The 18,295-nt window shown below is 41.0% G+C and overlaps 1 protein-coding gene across 1 annotated transcript in view; it reads left to right on the top strand.

The window, feature by feature from the left end:
- The window catches only part of HTR2C (5-hydroxytryptamine receptor 2C), a 272,146-nt gene that overhangs the window by 157,315 nt on the left and 96,536 nt on the right, over positions 1–18,295 (top strand). The gene's annotated exons all lie outside the window — the stretch shown is intronic.

The following is an 18,295-nucleotide window of genomic DNA, read 5'->3' as shown; positions in this document are numbered from 1 at the left end:
GCTCTTGTTTTGGTAAACTTGTGAAAAATATTGCCCAAAGCGCCTTTAAGGAGATTGGGAGAAAATGTGCAGAATGGAGAGAAAGTAAGCCTTTTTCCCCCAAATTATTAACTGTGTTTTATCTATGTACCTCGAGCTGTTCTCTTCTTGTACTGTTCTAGTTCCAAACCACTTTATTCTGTGGCTCTATAATACGTTTTGATATAATCTTGGTTTCTTAAAATGCTGTGTATCCTTAAAATGTATGTTCTGCAAGAATTAAAACTGAGTCCATGAAAATATCACAGGAAGACATAAAACTTTAAAAGGCAATTCCAAGATGATGGAAACACACAAGTGGTATCCAAAAACGTTAGATGAAATCGAGCACTCTAATTTGAGAACTGGAGGAATCACATACAACACTTAGCTTCCCTTAACCCTGCCTCTTCCCTCAAAAGACACTATGACAAACCTAGATTTTTAAAAACACTTTAGAGGATGGACTGTAGGATTTATTGGCGGCAACAAATGTGTCCAAGACGCATGCTGTCGTTTTGAATAGAAAGTGAACGTTTGTACTTTGAGTTGAGCCCCATTTAGTTCTTGAATTGTTATGGAAATCCTACATTTGTGTATTCGGAAATCCTTTATGTTATAAATGCTGATATCATCCCCCCCTTTTTTTAAAGAAATGTAGTTGAAATCAGCATGACAGAATAACACTGTTGGCACTTATAGGTAACATGATTCATTCGGCATCTTCGAGTTTACAGTTAGGTTTGGTTTTGTTTTGTTTTTAAGTGCAATATGTCAGTATACTGTAAAAGATATAATAACTGAATTATTTGATCAAGTGTTATATTCCAGGGGAAAATGAGAGTATTCCAAAATTAAAGTATTATTTATTTGGTATCTTAAAAAAAAAAATCTTTTGCTGAGCAGGCCTGTACCCCAAATGAGAGTAAACCATATATCCTAGGCCCGATCACCCAGAGGATTCCATACAACACAAACCCATCCGTTTTGAAAGAGCCTTCCAAAAGTTCATGGAAACAAATACGTAGACACAATGCATCAATTTCTACGCGCAGAGAAATTTCCTTCAGAATTGTATCTTCGGATTTTAAGAAAGTAGAAAATAGGGAAGGATGACAAGCAAGTCATGAAAAACCGGGGAACAAAAATCTCTGTGTGATCTCCCAGGTCAGAAAGATCTACTTGTTGGTATGGGGTAAAAAAAAAATGAATACAAAATTTACAAATGCCTGAGAGAAATCATCTCAAGTATAAGCGATTGAACTGAGTTACAAAATCTGGAAAAAGAAAGTTACAAAATGGCTGTGCAATTTTGGTCCAAAAGGTGCTACCTTTGTCTAATGTTTCAGAGCCAGAGTTTTTTCTTTCCATGCAGAAATGAACACATCAAAGCTCATTTTTTTTAATTGCAGTGTAAAGTGAGGTACAACGTTAGTTTTGTGCGTATGACATGATGATCTCACATCCTTACCAACCAACACTTGTTAATTTTTGTCTTTTTGATAATAGCCGTTTTGACAATTGGGAGGTGACAGCTCACTGTAGTTTTGAGGCATATGTCCTTAATGATATGTGATGCTGAGCATCTTTCCACGCACCTGTTGGCCATCTGTATGCTTCGGTGGGAAAAGGTCTATCTATTCCCACAGAATAGAATATTCTGTTCTGCTTGCTTTTGAACCACATTGCTTGGGTTTTTGTTGTTGTTGTTGCGTAATAGGAGTTCTTTAACTATTTTGATAATAACCCCTTCATAGATATATGATTTGCAAGTATCTTTTCCCATTCAGTAGCTTCCTTTTTTATTTTGCTCGATGGTTTCTTATCTAACTATGCACAAGCTTTTTGGTTTAATGTGGTCCCATTTGTTTATTTTTGCTTTTGTTGCCATTACTTCTATAGTCGGAAATGACAAAATGATATTGTCAAGGAACTTCTCACCTATATTTTCTTCTAGTTTTATGATTTCTGGTCTTACATTCAAATTTTTCATCCATTTTGAGTTCATTTTTCCCCCATTTGTTTTAATGTGCAAATATTTGTTTACTGGACTTGACAAATGTATTATGGTAAGATATGATATGAACAATGCGAAAAACTGGATGGGAATATATGAAATCTCTATTATCGTTGCAACTTTTCCGTATATGAAATTATTCCAAAAATAAAGTTCTTTAAAATCTTTTTAGGTGTGCATTCTTTTTTTCTATGTCTTCTTATCATATTCCACTAGATAATTTGTATTTCTAGGGGAGTACTATTTTGTTTTGAGGTATAACACTTCTACAGTGAGTGCAAAAATCTTAATTGTATAGAGCAGTAATTTTTTTAATATTTTACTTTTTAATAAATGCTTAACATATATTTATTTTTGAGAGACAGAGAGAGAGCATGAGCTAATGAGGAGCACAGAGAGAGGGAGACACAGAATCCAAAGCAGGCTCCAGGTTCTGAGCTGTCAGCCCAGAGCCTGACACAGGGCTCAAACCCAGGAACCTTGAGATCATGAGCCGAGCTGAAGTCAGACTCTCAACCGACTGAGCCACGCTGGCACCCTGTTACCTTTTTGTTTTAAGTTTATTTATTTATTTTGAGACAGAGACAGCGCCAGAGGGGGAGAGGCAGAGAGAGGGAGAGAGAGAGAGAATCCCAAGCAGGCTCCGCACTGTCAGCACAGAGCCCAGTGGGGGGCTGGAATTCACGAACCCCGAGATGGTGACCTGAGCTGTGAACAAGAGTCAGAAACTTAACCAACTGAGCCACCCAGGTGCCCCGATCAGTAATCTTTTTAACACACATTTATATGCACACAACTGTAACCACCATCCACGATGAAATGTGAAGTGGGGTTTGTGAGCAAATGGCTAAGAATTCTTGAGTTTTTTGGTGCAAAAAGGGGATTTTGTTGCAGCACGGGGACAGGGCCCGTGGGCAGAAAGAGCTACACCGGCACGTGTGAGGGGGGCTGATCATTTATTTTAGATTTGTTGAGGGAGTGGGGGGTAGAGATAAAGTAAGTTTCTAAGGAATTTGAAAGCAAGGCTTTCAGGATCTTAGCCTGCTGCTGTCAAGATAAGGTTACCTTTAGTCTTTAACAAAACGTAAACATTCAGGCGCTAAGGCAGTCATGAGTTTCTTGAGGAAGGTCACACTCTGCGTGCTTCAGGTGTCTGTCCGTGGGCTGCAAGCTGTAGGGAAATTTAATTTCAACATTTTTCTTGCCTTTGTTTCCCCCATCAGTCCAGATTGAAATGTACCGTTACTAGCAACCTAAGTTTCTTATGCCACAACCCCATCAATAACCAGCACCATGCCCCAAGAGATAATCACTGTTTTGCCTTCTCTCACAATCGCTAAATTATCTGTTCTTGAGCTTCATGTAAATGGAATCGCACAGTATTTTTGTTTTGTTTGCTCATTTATTTTTTTTTTTAACTCCACATATAAGGGAAATCAGATGACAGTTGTCTTCCTCTGTCTGACTTATTTCACTTAGCATAATACCCTCTAGGCTCATCCGTGTTGGTGCAAACAGAACATTTTTATTCTTTTTTTATGGCTTAGTAATATTCCAGTGCAGGGTATAATATATAATATGCATAATATATATGTATTACATCTTTATCCGTGATACCATATGGCATTGGCTTTCTATGTCTGGCTTCCTTCAGTTATAATGGTCTCCAGATTCGTCCGTGTTGTATTTGCAGTTTTTCGAGTTCTCTTGTAATTGACTTCTAGTTTCATACCATTGTGGTTAGAAAAGATGCTTGATATGATCTTACTCTTAAATTCATTGAGGCTCGTTTTGTGGCCTAGCATGTGATCCGTCCTGAAGAACGTTCCACGTGCACTTGAGAAGAATGTATCCCACTGCTTTTGAATGGAATGTTCTCTATATATCTATTTGTTTGTCTAATGTATAATTTAAGGTCTATGTTTCCACATTAATTTTCTGTCTGCTTGATCTATCCATTGATATAAATGGGGTTTTAAAGTCCCCTACCATTATTGTATCACTGTCAATTTCTCCCCGTATGTCTGTTAGTATCGGCTTTGTGTATTGAAGTCCTTCCACATTGGGTGTATAAATATTTTAAAATATCATAACTTGTTAGTGGATTGACCCCTCTATCATCATGTATAGTGTCCAACTTTGTCTTTTGTTGTCTTTGTTTTAAAGCCTATTTGGTCTGATATCAGTTATAGGCACCCCTAATTTACTTTGGGTTCTATTTGCATGAAACCTCTTTTTCCATCCCTTCACTTTCAGTCTCTGTGTGTCCTTAACATCTGAAGTGAGTCTCTTACAGGCAGCATATAGATGAGTCTTGTGTTTTCTGGGTTTTTTGGTCAACTCATCCGCTCCCTCTGTCTTCGGATTGGAGAACTGTATCCATTGATATTTCAAGTAATTATCGATAGGTATGTACTTATTGTAATCCTGTTCTTCTCTGGCCTGGCCGTTTCCTTAGTTCCTCTCTGCCCCTTTCTTCTTCTCTTGCTCTCTTTTCTTGTGGTTTGATGACTTTCTGTAGTGTTATGCTGAGATTCCTTCTCATTTTCTTTTGTGTCTCCACTATGGGTTTTTGCTTTGTGGTTACCATAAGGCTCATACATAACCGTCTAGGTGTTGAACAATCTATTTTGGTTGATAGCAGGTTAAGTACGAATGCATCTCAGAACTCCACATTTTTACTCTGTCCACGTGTTTTGTTTTGAAAGTCACATTTTCCATCTTTATGTGTATCCCTTAACGAATTACTGTAGCTACAGTTATTGTTATTACTTATGCCTTTTAAACTATTTGCTAGCTTTATAAGTCATTAATTCACTGCCCTTAACTGTGTATTTACCTTTTTTTTCAGAAAGATTTACACTTTCATCTATTTTCTTGTTACTAATAAGTGCCCTTGCCTTTCAGCTTAAAGAAGCCCCTTGAACATTTCTGGTAAGGCCAGTTGAGTGTTGATGAATTCCTTTAGATTCTGTTTGTCTGGAAAGTTCTTTATTTCTTTTTCAGTTCTGAATCATAACCATACCAGGTAGAATATTCTTGGTGCTAAGTTTTTTTTTTCTTTCAGCACTTTGAATATATCACACTGCTCCCTTCTGGCCTTGTTTTTCTTTTGCTGCTTGTAAGATTCTCTTTATTCTGGGGTGCCTGGGTGGCTCAGTCGGTTAGGCGTTCAACCCTCGATCTCAGGTCAGGTCATGATCTCACGGCTCGATCGAGCATCTGTGCTGACAGGGTGGAGCCCGCTCGTGATTCTCTCTCTCCCTCTTTCTCTGCCCCCGCCCCACTTATGCACTTGTACTCTACATAAATAAATAAATAAGGTAATTAATTAATTAACATTACAGATTTCTAAAAAAAGATTCTCTCTTTATCCTTAACTTTCAATACTTTACTTATGACATGGCTTGGTGTGGGTCTCTTTGTGTTCATCTTGTTTGGAACTCTCTGAGCTTCCTGAACCTAGATGTCTGTTTCCTTCCTCAGGTTAGAGAATTTTCAGCCATTATTTCTTCAGATACGTTTTCTGCCCCTTTCTCTCTCCTCCTCCTGGGACCCCCATAATGTGAATGCTATTCTGTTTGGCACTGCAAATAGATCCCTTAAGCTATCTTCACTTCGTAAAATTCTTTTTTTTTTTTTTTTTTGCCTCTCTTCTGTGTTGACTGCCACTGCCCTGCGTTTTAGCTTGCTGATTCTACCTTCCTTGTGTTTTCTCTTTGGTGGAATTCTCTTGGTGCCCATCCATTCTCCAGAGTTCAGTGAGCATCTTTACGACTGTTACTTTGAACTTTTTATCAGGTAAATTACTTACCTTTGTTTCCTTGAGGTTTTTTTTTTTCCTATGTATTAGGCAAAATGGGTATCTCCCCCAGTCTCGCAAGAGTGGCCCCGTGGAGACGCGCTTTATCATTTAACCTTGCCCTGGTTCTTGGCTGTCTCTTGAAGCCTTTGTAATTATCTGAGTAGCCTGATTTTGTCGCAAGTTCCCAACAGTTGAGGGTGTGCCAAATCTTGTGGGTGCTCCAGAGGGAGGGACCTCAGTTAGTACCTCGTTTCAGGCTGACTGGAAGCTAGACTCTTCCAGCAGCTTTTAAGGTATGCAAATATATATGGTCTTGGGGGTCCGCAATCATAGACCCTGCTGGCCCCCAGACTGAGCGATCCTTCATGACAGGTGCAAAATTCGGGGCTCCAGGTGAGTCTATGAGCTCCTTTCTTAGGGGTACCAGTGCGTTTTCACGAGGCCAGGTGAAAGCTCGAAGACGGCATCATACCCCCAGCCTAGGTGAAAGCTCGAAGACGGCATCATACCCCCAGCCTATCTTCCTTAGGAGCACTTCTGTAGCCTTCAGATGCGTGGGAAGCCTGGAGCCTGCCCCTTACGCTGGAGCTCCAGATCAACTAGATAGGCGTTTTTTCACAGGAAGACCGGGGCGGGGGGGGGGGGGGGGGGGGGGGGGGGGGAGGGTGTGTGCTTCCGTCAGCTGTCTGTGTCGTGCCCTTGGGGTGGTAGTGTGCAAAGAATTGTCTCTCCAGTTGTTTCAGAACCGTAAGGTCCAGAAGTGCAACTCCCCTTAGCCACTGGAGTCAATCATTCAAGGGGCATCCACTAGGTCCCACGTGGAGTGGTACACGGGTGGGGCACTCCCCTGGCCGTTTTTTTTTTTTTTTTTTTTTTTTTTTTTTGAGGGGAAGCTGTTCGAGTGATGCATGAGGGAGGGTATCTTGCTGGCTGGCTGAGGCAAGGTAGAAGGGAACACCACCAGGGGCCAGCAGTGAAAAAACAAACAAACAAAAAAAAAGAGTGACAAAATGGGCTCTGCCAGTATCTCTGTTCCTGGAGAGAGTTCCAACAGGCTCCTGCCCTTCTACCAGACATTTTAAGACCAGCAAACGAATCTTCTTCACATAAGGTTCCGGTGCTTTTCCAACTGGGGCTTCTGTGCTGGGTCCCAAGGCGAGTGCATCCGCGTGCGAGTCCTTTAAGAGCAGAGCGTCTGTTTTCCATAGCCCTATGGCTTTTATTTTATTTTTTATTTTTTTTTTTAATTTTTTTTTAACGTTTATTTAATTTTGAGACAGAGAGAGACAGAGCATGAATGGGGGAGGGTCAGAGAGAGGGAGACACAGAATCCGAAACAGGCTCCAGGCTCTGAGCTGTCAGCACAGAGCCCGACGCGGGGCCCGAACTCACGGACCGCGAGATCATGACCTCAGATGAAGTCGGATGCTTAACCGACTGAGCCACCCAGGCGCCCCCCATGGCTTTTAAAACCAGACATGGCTGGAGCTGGGGGGGGGGGCCTGATGTGGGGCACAAACCCCTCACTCTTCGGGGAGAAGTTCCATATTTGGGAGATCGCTCCCAGCTCTGGGCTGCAGTGCCATGGGTAGGGCCTTTGGTGAGACCGCGTCTCTGCCTCTCTTACCCATCATGATGTGACCTCTTTATCCTTCGCTGTGGAGCAGCTTGCTCCGGTAGTTTTCGGGTCCTTTCCAGAGGGAATTTGTCCATATGTAGCTATAGATTCGTTGTATCCGTGGGAGAAGGTGGATTCGGGCTCTTCCTGTGTCACCATCTTAAACTGCCTCTTAAAGCAAATTTTAAATACCCCAAATATGCCCTGGCATAATGCGGAAACTAATTCTTCTACATGTTTTGCGTTTAAATGAGAGTTTAGAGGATGAAAGAATTCCGTTGCAGTTCAGGGATCAGTTTTGCAGTTTTCGCCCAATAGTATTAATAAAACGAGGAGAAAACCAAGTAATTCCCCATCCCTGCCCCTCCATTCCCTCGTCCCCACCTTCAGGCTAATTGTAAATCTTCATTTATTTATTTTTAAATGCTTATTGATTTATTTTGAGAGAGAGAGAGAGAGAGAGAGAGAGCAAGAGTGTGCACACGCAAGATGGGCAGAGAGAGAGGAAAAGAGAGAATCCCAAGCAGGCTCTGCATTGTCAACGCAGAGTTGGACACGGGGCTCGATCCCATGAACCGTGAGATGATGACCTGAGCTGAAACCAGGAGTCAGATGGTTAACCGACTGAGCTGCCCAGGGGCCCTGTAAATCTTTATTAGTTTTTAGATTCTAACGACATCTTATGCTTTGTCAATATAAATACTTCCTAATTCACATGAACTGAGGTAGAGACAGGACAAAATCAGGGTCATTTGGGGGGAAGTTGTGGTTGTACCTTAAATTCAAGTTTTCATGTGGCTACTTTAACTTACATCTGGGGAGGAAATGACTTTATTAATGTCAGTCTTTTCCAAGTACATTTGCCATGGTTTATTCTTAGAAGAACATTAGAAAAATTACAGTTCTTAAGAAAACTGTGACTTCCCCTTCAGTGACATGTTCTCAAGAAGAAAATTCTTTTCTTCAGACTTTTGGCCCAGGGAGAGTTGGGTAAGAAAGATTTTGAAACCGCTTAATTATCCTTTTTGTGGTAATTAAAATGGAGAACTACTTAAGATTCTAACTGTGCCACAGGATGCCAAATATTTTAGGGTAGTTGTTATTTTGTTACTATACAAGAGACTTATGATTCATGCTTCATCATGTTTTTCACAATTACAAGGCACCGAACATCCCCCCGTGTTGCATTAACCCTACACAGCATTAACTCGGATCCTGCCTGTAATGCAGCTTCTTATTGGAAACTAACGGCTTTAAAAATGTCATTAATTCTTTTTCAGGAATCAACTGAAAAAGAGGCCAACCTGTTGCAGGCTTTTCTCAGCAAGAAAATAACGATCAGTAATTATAATTACTAGTGATCTTAATTAGAAGTTATCTCAAGCGATGAGATTTAAAAAATGCCAAGAACCTCTCAGAATTTAAACAGTGAGCTTCTAGCTTAGAAATTACAGAGCGTGGGGGCGCCGGGGTGGCTCAGTCCATTAAGCGCCGGACTCTTGATTTTGGCCGAGGTCGTGATCTCACGGTTCGGGGGATCGAGCTCCACGTGGGGCTCTGTGCTGACAGCGCGGAGCCTGCTTGGGGTTATCTGTCCCCCCCCCCCCCCTGCCTCTCCCCTCCTTGCACTCTCTCGTTCTGTCTCTCAAAACAAATAAACTGCAACAAAAATTATAGAACATGGAGGCCACAAAAATAAGTATTGCTAGGCACACCCACAACCAAGGACAATATTAATAAGACAGAAAGTAGTAGGAGCCTCTTCTCTTGTGTGTAGGTAAGAGTTTGGAGGATGAGGATATGGTTGATATAGTATGTACTTCACATAATTTAAAAACTAAAGAGTACAGTAAATAAACCACCTACAATAGTGCCTGGCACACAGCAAGCCGTGTAGACGTATTACCTACCGCTATTATAAAATAATATGTTTATGTTCTAGGGATTTTGCTTTCTATCAAGTTTTTACATTTATCTGCAGGCCCTTAAAGTGTCTTTTGCTGGTTTCTTGTTTAAGTTTATTTATTTATTTTGAGAGAGACAGAGACAGGGCAAATGGGGGGGGAGGGTAGAGAGAGAGAGGGAGACAGAGAATCCCAAGCAGGTTCCATGTTAGCGGCCCAGAGCCCAACGCGGGGCTTGAACTCACAAAACAGTGAGACTGCGATCTGGGCCGAAACCAAGAGTTGGACACTTAACCGACCGAGCCCCCTGGGCACCCCAAAGTGTCTTTTGAACAATGCTGAATTATGTCTGTCCCTCCAAGCACTTATATTTTGGCTACATTTTGCATAAATTAAGTTGCTTAGTTTATTCTTTGTTCTAAGTTTATTTATTTATTTTGAAAGAGAGAGTGAGCACGAGCAGGAGAGGGGCAGAGAGAGAGGCTCTGTCAGCGCAGGGCCAGACATGGGGCTTGAACTCACAAACTGTGAGATCGTGACCCGATCCAGAATCCAGAGTTGGACACTTAACCAGCTGGCCCATCCAGGCACCCCAAGTTTATTCTTAATATACTATCAGTGATGAGGTATTCTTTTTTTTTTTTTAATTTTTTCAACGTTTATTTATTTTTGGGACAGAGAGAGACAGAGCATGAACGGGGGAGGGACAGAGAGAGAGGGAGACACAGAATCGGAAACAGGCTCCAGGCTCTGAGCCATCAGCCCAGAACCTGATGCGGGGCTCGAACTCACAGACCGTGAGATCGTGACCTGGCTGAAGTCGGACGCTTAACCGACTGCGCCACCCAGGCGCCCCAGTGATGAGGTATTCTTGATAGACTATAAGTGATAGTCAAGGGATTGAGTGACTATAAGTTTGTGAGGGACATTACTACACTTTTTTGTTCTTTAGTTGTGTTAGAGCCTAAGAAATAATCTATGGAGTCTATATAGTACATGTAGTTAGTCTGTCCCATTCTTCAAGATTATCTAGGAACAAAGATCCCATTGTCCTGTTTCAAGGTAATCAAAGACCTTGGGGTATTCAAAAAAATTTCAGAATAGTTCTAAATGTAAATATCTACCTCTGTGTCTTTCCAAGGCCTTATTCCTTCATCCCATTCTATTGTCTTAATAGTGGGTTTGAAACAGAGTTGCTTTTATACCATATGAATATGTTTAGTGATATGGATCTCCATAAGTACTGAATTAAATGTGTGAAGGAGACAAAGTCCAAAAGTAGCATTACATTGAGATGTTTTACAAATAGAAAAAAATTCTCCGAATTCCAGCCAATGAACCACTTAGGTTTGGCAACATTTGAGTTGAGCCAGTTCATTATAGATAAACTAATTTTCTATTTTATGAGAATTCATTGTGTAATAGGATACAAAATAGATGGATAGATTAGATAGATACATAGATAATTGATAGATAAATTGTTTTAATGTTTATTTTTGAGAGAGGGAAAGAGAGAGAGCGCACAAGCCGGGGAGGAGCAGAGAGAGAGGGAGACACAGAATTAGAAGCAGGCTCTAGGCTCTGTGCTGTCAGCACAGAGCCTGATGTGGGGCTTGAACTCATTCAACCAATACATAGTAAGTACCTGCTTTGCATCAGGCGCTTTCCCAATCACTGTGGCTCGAAAAGTTCAAATAACAGGCATGAAGCTTATATTCATGGGAGGAGATAGATAATGAATAAAAGGGTAAAATATAAAGTGAGATGGTAATAAGTGCTGTGAAGTGAAATAAAATGGTGAGAGGGAATTGAGAGTATCCGTGTGTGTGCGTGTGTGTGTGTGTGTGTGTGTGTGTATACACACGTATGGTACTTTGTTAATGATGCCTGTACAAGATTACTTGATGGCGATTGATCGATTTTAGTATTTGCTTTCTTTTTTTTTTTTTTAAGTTTCTTTATTTATTTTGAGAGACATAGAGAGTGAGCAGGGGAAGGGCAGAGAAAGAGTGACAGAGAAAATCCCAAGAAGGCTCCACACTGTCAACACGGAGCCCAATGTGGGGCTCGAACTCATGAACCGTGAGATTGTGACCTGAGCCGAAACCAAGAGTCAGACGCTTAACCCACTGAGCCACCCAGGTGCCCCTAGCATTTGGTTTCTGTTCGTGACAATTTCATTCTATGCTTTACTCCTTAAATGAGAAAACAACATGAAAATAGCAAAACCTTAAGGCATCCTCACTAATGTATCAAACACCAAAGTTACATAACTAAGATGCCTACCCCTTATTCCTAGATATGTGTTTTGTTGCTTATGCGAGACGCAAATAATAAACCCCTGCCACGTTTGCACTAGTTTATGGCTGTCTCTTTTAGGCAGCAGAATCTAATCAGGTGATATTCTAAAGACGTGCCCTTTTTCAATTTATTGTCTAGGTTAGCCACACCTCTTTGAAAGGTTAAGAGGCTATTCTGGCCTCATATCAAACGGACCAACTCACCAAGGATCAACACTCCATGCTCCAGACTGGAGGGATCTTTCTTCTCTGTGGTGCTGACCGAGAGCTCTCATTTCCCAGTTAAGAACCCTCGAATTTTCCTCCTATGATGAAAATACTCTCTGGCTTATAAAGATCAATTTGGCTACCTCTGCACGAGGGTCTTAAGAAGTTTATTTACCGTAAGAGAATTTTGGCTAGTAGTAAGTAGCTATAAACGCCTGGGAGATACGATAAATGCTAGAGGTCTGATTCGCTCATTTTTGCCACTATAAAAACTCTCATTTGCATAAAGCTTAAGTGTCAGAGAGACAAAGGCCACAGGAAACTTCCTGGATTTGTCGAAGAAATATATTCGTGAAGTCTGACTCAAACAACTTAGAACAAAGAAACACTAAAAATAAATACCTAGCAATTCAGGACTGGATATTGTACATGTATATCCTCTGTGCAACAGACCTGGCAGGTGCAAGTTCATTGTTGAATAGTTAAAACTGTTAGACAAGCATAGGTAGCTGAAAAAGCTTATTTACAAACGACCCTTGCAGACAGACATCCCCAGATTCAAGTGCTAATTCCTGCTGCTTCAGAGTCATTATGTTACTTTCAGAGAGGCTTAAACTTCACTTCTTTGTAGATCTGTAAACTGACAGCAAAGGGCAGGGCAGCGGAGCAGAGAGAGACAGAGACACAGAATCCGAAGCAGGCTCCAGGCTCCGAGCTGTCAGCACAGAGCCCGAAGTGGGGCTCGAGCTCACAAGCCTCGAGATCATGACCTGAGCTGAGGTCGGACGCTTCACCGACTAAGCCACCCAGGTGCCCCAAGGAAGACTAGATTATTGATGCAAAAGCCAAAATTAGTTGGTTTCCTTTAGCTTACTTTCATTATTATCTTATTCCTGAGTATGACTTATTGTAATTTATAAGACTTCAATCAGATAAGTTATTTAAAAAACTATCCCGTTTTGGTCAGACCAATATGTCGTCACTTTAAATCCAACTGATAAATTTGTTTGTCTCCCCATATCTTGAACTTTGATGCCTCAAAGGACTACTTACACAGATTTATTAAAAATAGAAAAGTATTGGGGCTCCTGGGTGGCTCAGTCGGTTAAGCGTCCCACTTCGGCTCAGGTCATGATCTCTCACTCTGTGAGTTCGAGCCCCGCGTCGGGCTCTGTGCTGACAGCTCAGAGCCTGGAACCTGTTTCAGATTCTGTGTCTCCCTCTCTCTCTCTCACCCTCCCCTGTTCATGCTCTGTCTCTCTCTGTCTCAAAAATAAATAAAACGTTAAAAAAAATTTTTAAAAAAAACTGTCTTACTCAAAAAAAAAAGAATAGTATTATTTCACTTATGGCCAAGAATTCTGAAGGCCTTAGCTGCTCACCTCTTCCCTGCATCCAAATACACATACTCCTCTTACCTCTACGTGTCTTTTCATTCTTTGTTAAATGTTTCAGAAGAAGATATGAAGCAAATATTTTAAAAGATAATAAAAATAGGAAAGCAGCAAAACCAATCGTTGACAATTCTAAAGACAGTGACAATAGCACAGATAAAAAACTGGAAATTCCATAATATAAGCATACTACTTAACACTCTTCCTTATAAATTTAAATTAATACACCTTTAAATTTTAAAAGCACTTTCGCATATGGCATCTCGCTTAATTATTATTATTTGTACCAGTGACCCAATGCTGTGACAAGTTGGGTATAATTAGCTTCATTTTTTAAATATTATTTTAATGTTTATTGTTTATTTTTGAGAGAAACAGAGCACGAACGGGGGAGGGGCAGAGAGAGGGAGACAGAATCCAAAGCAGGCTCCAGGCTCTGAGCTGTCAGCACAGAGCCCGATGCCGGGCTCGAACCCATGAACCACGAGATCATGACCTGACCCAAAGCTGGAAGCTTAGCCAACAGAGCCACCCAGGTGCCCTATCTTTTATTTATTTTTTTTTCTTTTAATGTTTATTTATTTTTGAGAAAAAGAACACAAGCAGGGGAGGGACGGGGACCGGGGGGCGGGGGGGGCGGCGTGGGGCGGCGGGAGTGGTAGAACAGAGGGTCCAAAGCAGGCTCTGCACTGACAGCAGCCAACCTGATGCAGGGCTTGAACTCATGAACTGCAAGATCATGACCTGAGCTGAAGTCAGACGTGTAACCGGCTGAGCCACCCAAGCGCCCCCTAGCTTCATTTTTAAAATAAAGAAAATGAGGCCCGAAGAGATTGAAAAACTGTCCTAGCTGCAGAGTGGTAGAGTTTAGATTACAGCCTAGCTCTGTCTGACTCCAGAGCTTGAGCCCTTTATACCATTAAATACGCACAGTGACACAAAGAGGTAGATGGAGTAAGTAGTGGTGATAACGTGAGTGCGACTCTTGCAAGCAAGTGTTCCTTTTTTCTTTCCCTTCCGTTGACAACCAGAGAGGGTGATACGCTTAGGATGGTCAAACTAATCATTGTTAGCACAGGAGCCAGAAATCCTGTGTCACCCTTGACCCTGTTCTCTTTCCACTATCCCATCTTTCTTGTCGAATTGTGACCCTCTTTGCTCCAATGCACCTGTAGTTGGCCTCAGGTAAATTCTGGTGAAGACCATTTAATATAATGTTCTTATAGGGGCGCCTGGCTGGCTCAGTCAGTTGAACGTCTGACTTCGGCTCAGGTCATGATCTTGCAGTTTATGAATTCGAGCCCCACATCGGGCTCCGTGCTGACAGCTCAGAGCCTGGAGCCTGCTTCGGATTCTGTGTCTTTCCCTCTCTCTGTTTCTCCCCCACTCGTGCTCTTTCTCTCTCTCTCTCAAAAATAAACATTTTAAAAAAGTGTTTAAAAATATATATAATGTTCTTATAATTTTAATATAGTTTCCTAATTATAAAGACTTCAGTTTCCCTGAGTTTCTAAGCTAAGTTACCATGTATATAAATTAAACATCCAAGGGTGAAAAGCGCCCCTAGATTTTTACTTCTTGCCCTTAAGTGAATTAAAGAATAAATTACTTGTCATGCTATTGGGATTAAATAGAGGTTAGTGGCTTCAGAAGAGCACATTGTTCCCTAAATGTTCTCACTTGAGAAGTTGGCAATACGTATTCATCAAGCTAAATACTCCCAGTCAGACCGGAATGAGGTTGTTCTCATGAATAGTGCACCTGGCAGCAACACCGAACCGTATATATGAAAAAGGATAATTCCTGGGATATGGGGACTGAACCACCGTTAGGGAGAAGGGGCAAGCAATGTCCCATCGGGGCACGATAGTAAAATGAACTTTGCTCTTGTCGCCTCTACCGAACGTTATGGTATGCACCCACTAAAATAGCGGTCTTAGCAAAGCACATATTTGTAACGGTTAACCAAATTTTGGTCAGATCGTTTGTTTCCTTCATACGATTTTGAGCGGGTCTGAGAGTTATTTTAGCTGCAGATTAATAATGTTAGTATTAGCTTTGCCCTGTGAATACGATTTCAGTGAGATTGACAGAATGGTTTGGACAATTCTACATTCCTCAGATAATTAGGAGGCTTACATCCAGAGTACATCCAAGGTCTGAGAATCAAAAAAACGGCCTTAAAATTCAAACCGCTCAGCTCCCTCATTTTACAGACTTGGAAACTAAGGCTCAGTGAGTTTGACTGATTACTTTCAAAACACAAAGGTAAGCAGTATGAGAGCCAGGAGTGGAGTCTACATCCAGGGTGTGACCATTGATCCAGACTGCATTCTTTCAAAACCAAGGCCCTGGGGGGTGCGCAGGTAGTTCAATCGGTCAAGCATCTGACACTTGATTTTAGCTCAGGCCATGATCTCAGGGACCGTGAGATCAAGTTCCGTGTCAGGCTCTGTGTTGACAACACGGAGCCTTCTTGGGATTCCCTCTCTCTCTCTCTGTCTCTCTGACCCTCCCCTGCTCGTGCTCTTTCTCTCTGTCTCTCCAAATAAATAAATAAATGTTAAAAAACAACAACAAAGTCCTGATGTTGCCAGGAGCTGATTAATCTGACAAATTCACAGCGTTGGGGGTTTTAGTGTCAGGAAATGATCTAATTCTTTCCTTTTCCTAAGATGCGTGTATTTCAACATGGACCTTCGCTGACTAGAGTCTTCAGTTCCATTTAAGTAATTTTTAAAAATTTATTTATTTATGTATTTATTTGTTTGTTTGTTTAGAGAAAGAACCAGGCAGTGGCAGAGACAGAGGGAGAGAGAGAATCCCAAGCAGGCTCACGCTGGCAGCACAGAGCCCCATGCGGGGCTCAATCTCATGAACAGTGACATCATGACCTGGGTGGAAATCAAGACCGAGCCATTCAGGTGCCCCCATTTCATAATTTGTAAACTGGAATGTGAACACAGGATACATAAAGGTTTTGATTGACGTGTCAGGCCAGTAGTATGTTGCCTACCCAAAGAGAAATTTTGAACGGTGCTTGTATAATATGCTGTTGTTGGTCATAGTAAAGGTGATATTATCTCAGCACTGAAAACAACTTTCTCACTCTGCACAAATCTACCTTGTATTTCTAAGCCCTTGACTTCTAAAATATTAAGAAACATCTGCTGTAAGTGAAGTAGCTAATTATTGAATCAAATACTTTGATAGTTATTTCTATAAAGTTAAACAATGCATAGCATGTATTATTATAATAATGTAAATTTCCTTGGGGCGCCTGGGTGGCTCAGTCGGTTGGGCATCCCACTTCGGCTCAGGTCATGATCTCAAGGCTCATGGGTTCGAGCCCCGCGTCGGGCTCTGGGCTGACAGCTCAGAGCCTGGAGCCTGCTTTGGATCCTGTGTCTCCCTGTCTCTCTGCTCCTCCCCCATTCATGCTCTGTCTCTCTCAAAAATAAACAAATGTCAAAAAAATTTTAAAAAGAAACAAGCAAAATAATATAGATTTCCTCTCCACAAGAGGAGAGCATTGTTCAAATCCCTAGTACTGTGTAGCATTGAATCAATTATATTTAAAATTATCTCTCTGTTCTAAGTTATAGTATTATGTATACAGCATAAATTGTACTTAAACTTAAAAAAATTTTTTTTAACGTTTATGTATTTTTGAGAGGGATAGCATGAGCAGGGGAGGGTTAGAGAGAGAGGGAGACACAGAATCCGAAGCAGGCTCCAGGCTCTGAGCTGTCAGCACAGAGCCTGACGTGGGGCTCGAAGTCACAAGCTGCGAGATCATGACCTGAGCTGAAGTTGGATGCTCAACCGACTGGGCCACCCAGGTGGCCCAAATTACACTTAAACTTTGACCATGCCAGCTTCTCGCTATTACGTTCGTATTAAAAACACAACAGAATGAGAGAGGGAGCATAAGCGTTGTACTATCCTTATTCTTTTCCCCTTCAAGTGTTCTGATGCCTAGGCACAAGTGACAAAGAGATATGACGCAAACCCTACCCTCAATATTTACAGAAAGAGATAAAAACAAAAACAAAAAACAATGCAGAGCAGTTTAGACCAGGTGAAAAATATACAATAAATGTCAAGTGAGGCAAAACAGAGGGGTGACTAAGGATTCATGGTCAAGGAGGGACTCATTGAGACAATATCAAACTCAAATGGCATTCTCTTGAAGCTCAAAGTTGCTATTAATGAATTTCAAGGGCACAAAACTTTGGTTTTAATATGCTAAGTTCTCCATCAATACGACATTCTTTAGATAAACAGTGAGGTAAATCACCACCTTATGAACCTTTTGGCATTTACTAGCATGGTTTATATCACCGCTCATGAGTTAGAAATGGTTGGCGTGAGCCATAGGTTCAGTAGTCTTTCAGAATCCCTCCCCTCCCTCGAAAAATAAAAATAATTCTTTTAATTACAAAGATTCTTCTTTTCTTAAGGGATATTTGAAATTTGGAGGTACATATCTTTCCTACCATAATGGATGGAAAAATAAACTCTTTTCAATATCTAAAAGAGACTACAAATAACTCATTAAATGAAAAGAAGTAAGTATTATAGACTTGACTTCAGCAGTAGGTACATTCATTCCTAATACTAACTAGTATCAGGTGGGACACTTACTTTGTATGATAAAACATATATTATAGTATAGTATAATATAGTATAGTATATATACATATATGCTCTATTTATATATAAATATTTATATTTATAGATATATTTATATGCTTATATACATTCCACCATGATAATATTTGAGAGTTGCTAAATGAGAAGTATACACAAAATTCTGAGAGGAATATATCAGCTCAGAAGCCTCGTTCACTCATTCATTTATGTATTCATTTGAATAATATTCACTTTGGATCTACTGTGTGAAAGCACTATTCCAGATGCTTGCCAAGAGAGTTGACATTCAAGAGGGCTCTTAAAGTATGACTGGGATTTCGACAGGCAGAGAAGGAGTGGGGTTTGACATTCCAGGCAGTGGGAATGACATAAAAAC

Source organism: Panthera onca, chromosome X (genome assembly GCF_046562875.1).
Source record: "Panthera onca isolate mPanOnc1 chromosome X, mPanOnc1 haplotype 2, whole genome shotgun sequence".
In the NCBI taxonomy this organism is placed as follows: Eukaryota; Metazoa; Chordata; class Mammalia; order Carnivora; family Felidae; genus Panthera; species Panthera onca.
The sequence above is the reverse complement of the archived record's forward strand: the minus strand, read 5'-3'. Positions and strand labels throughout refer to the sequence as shown.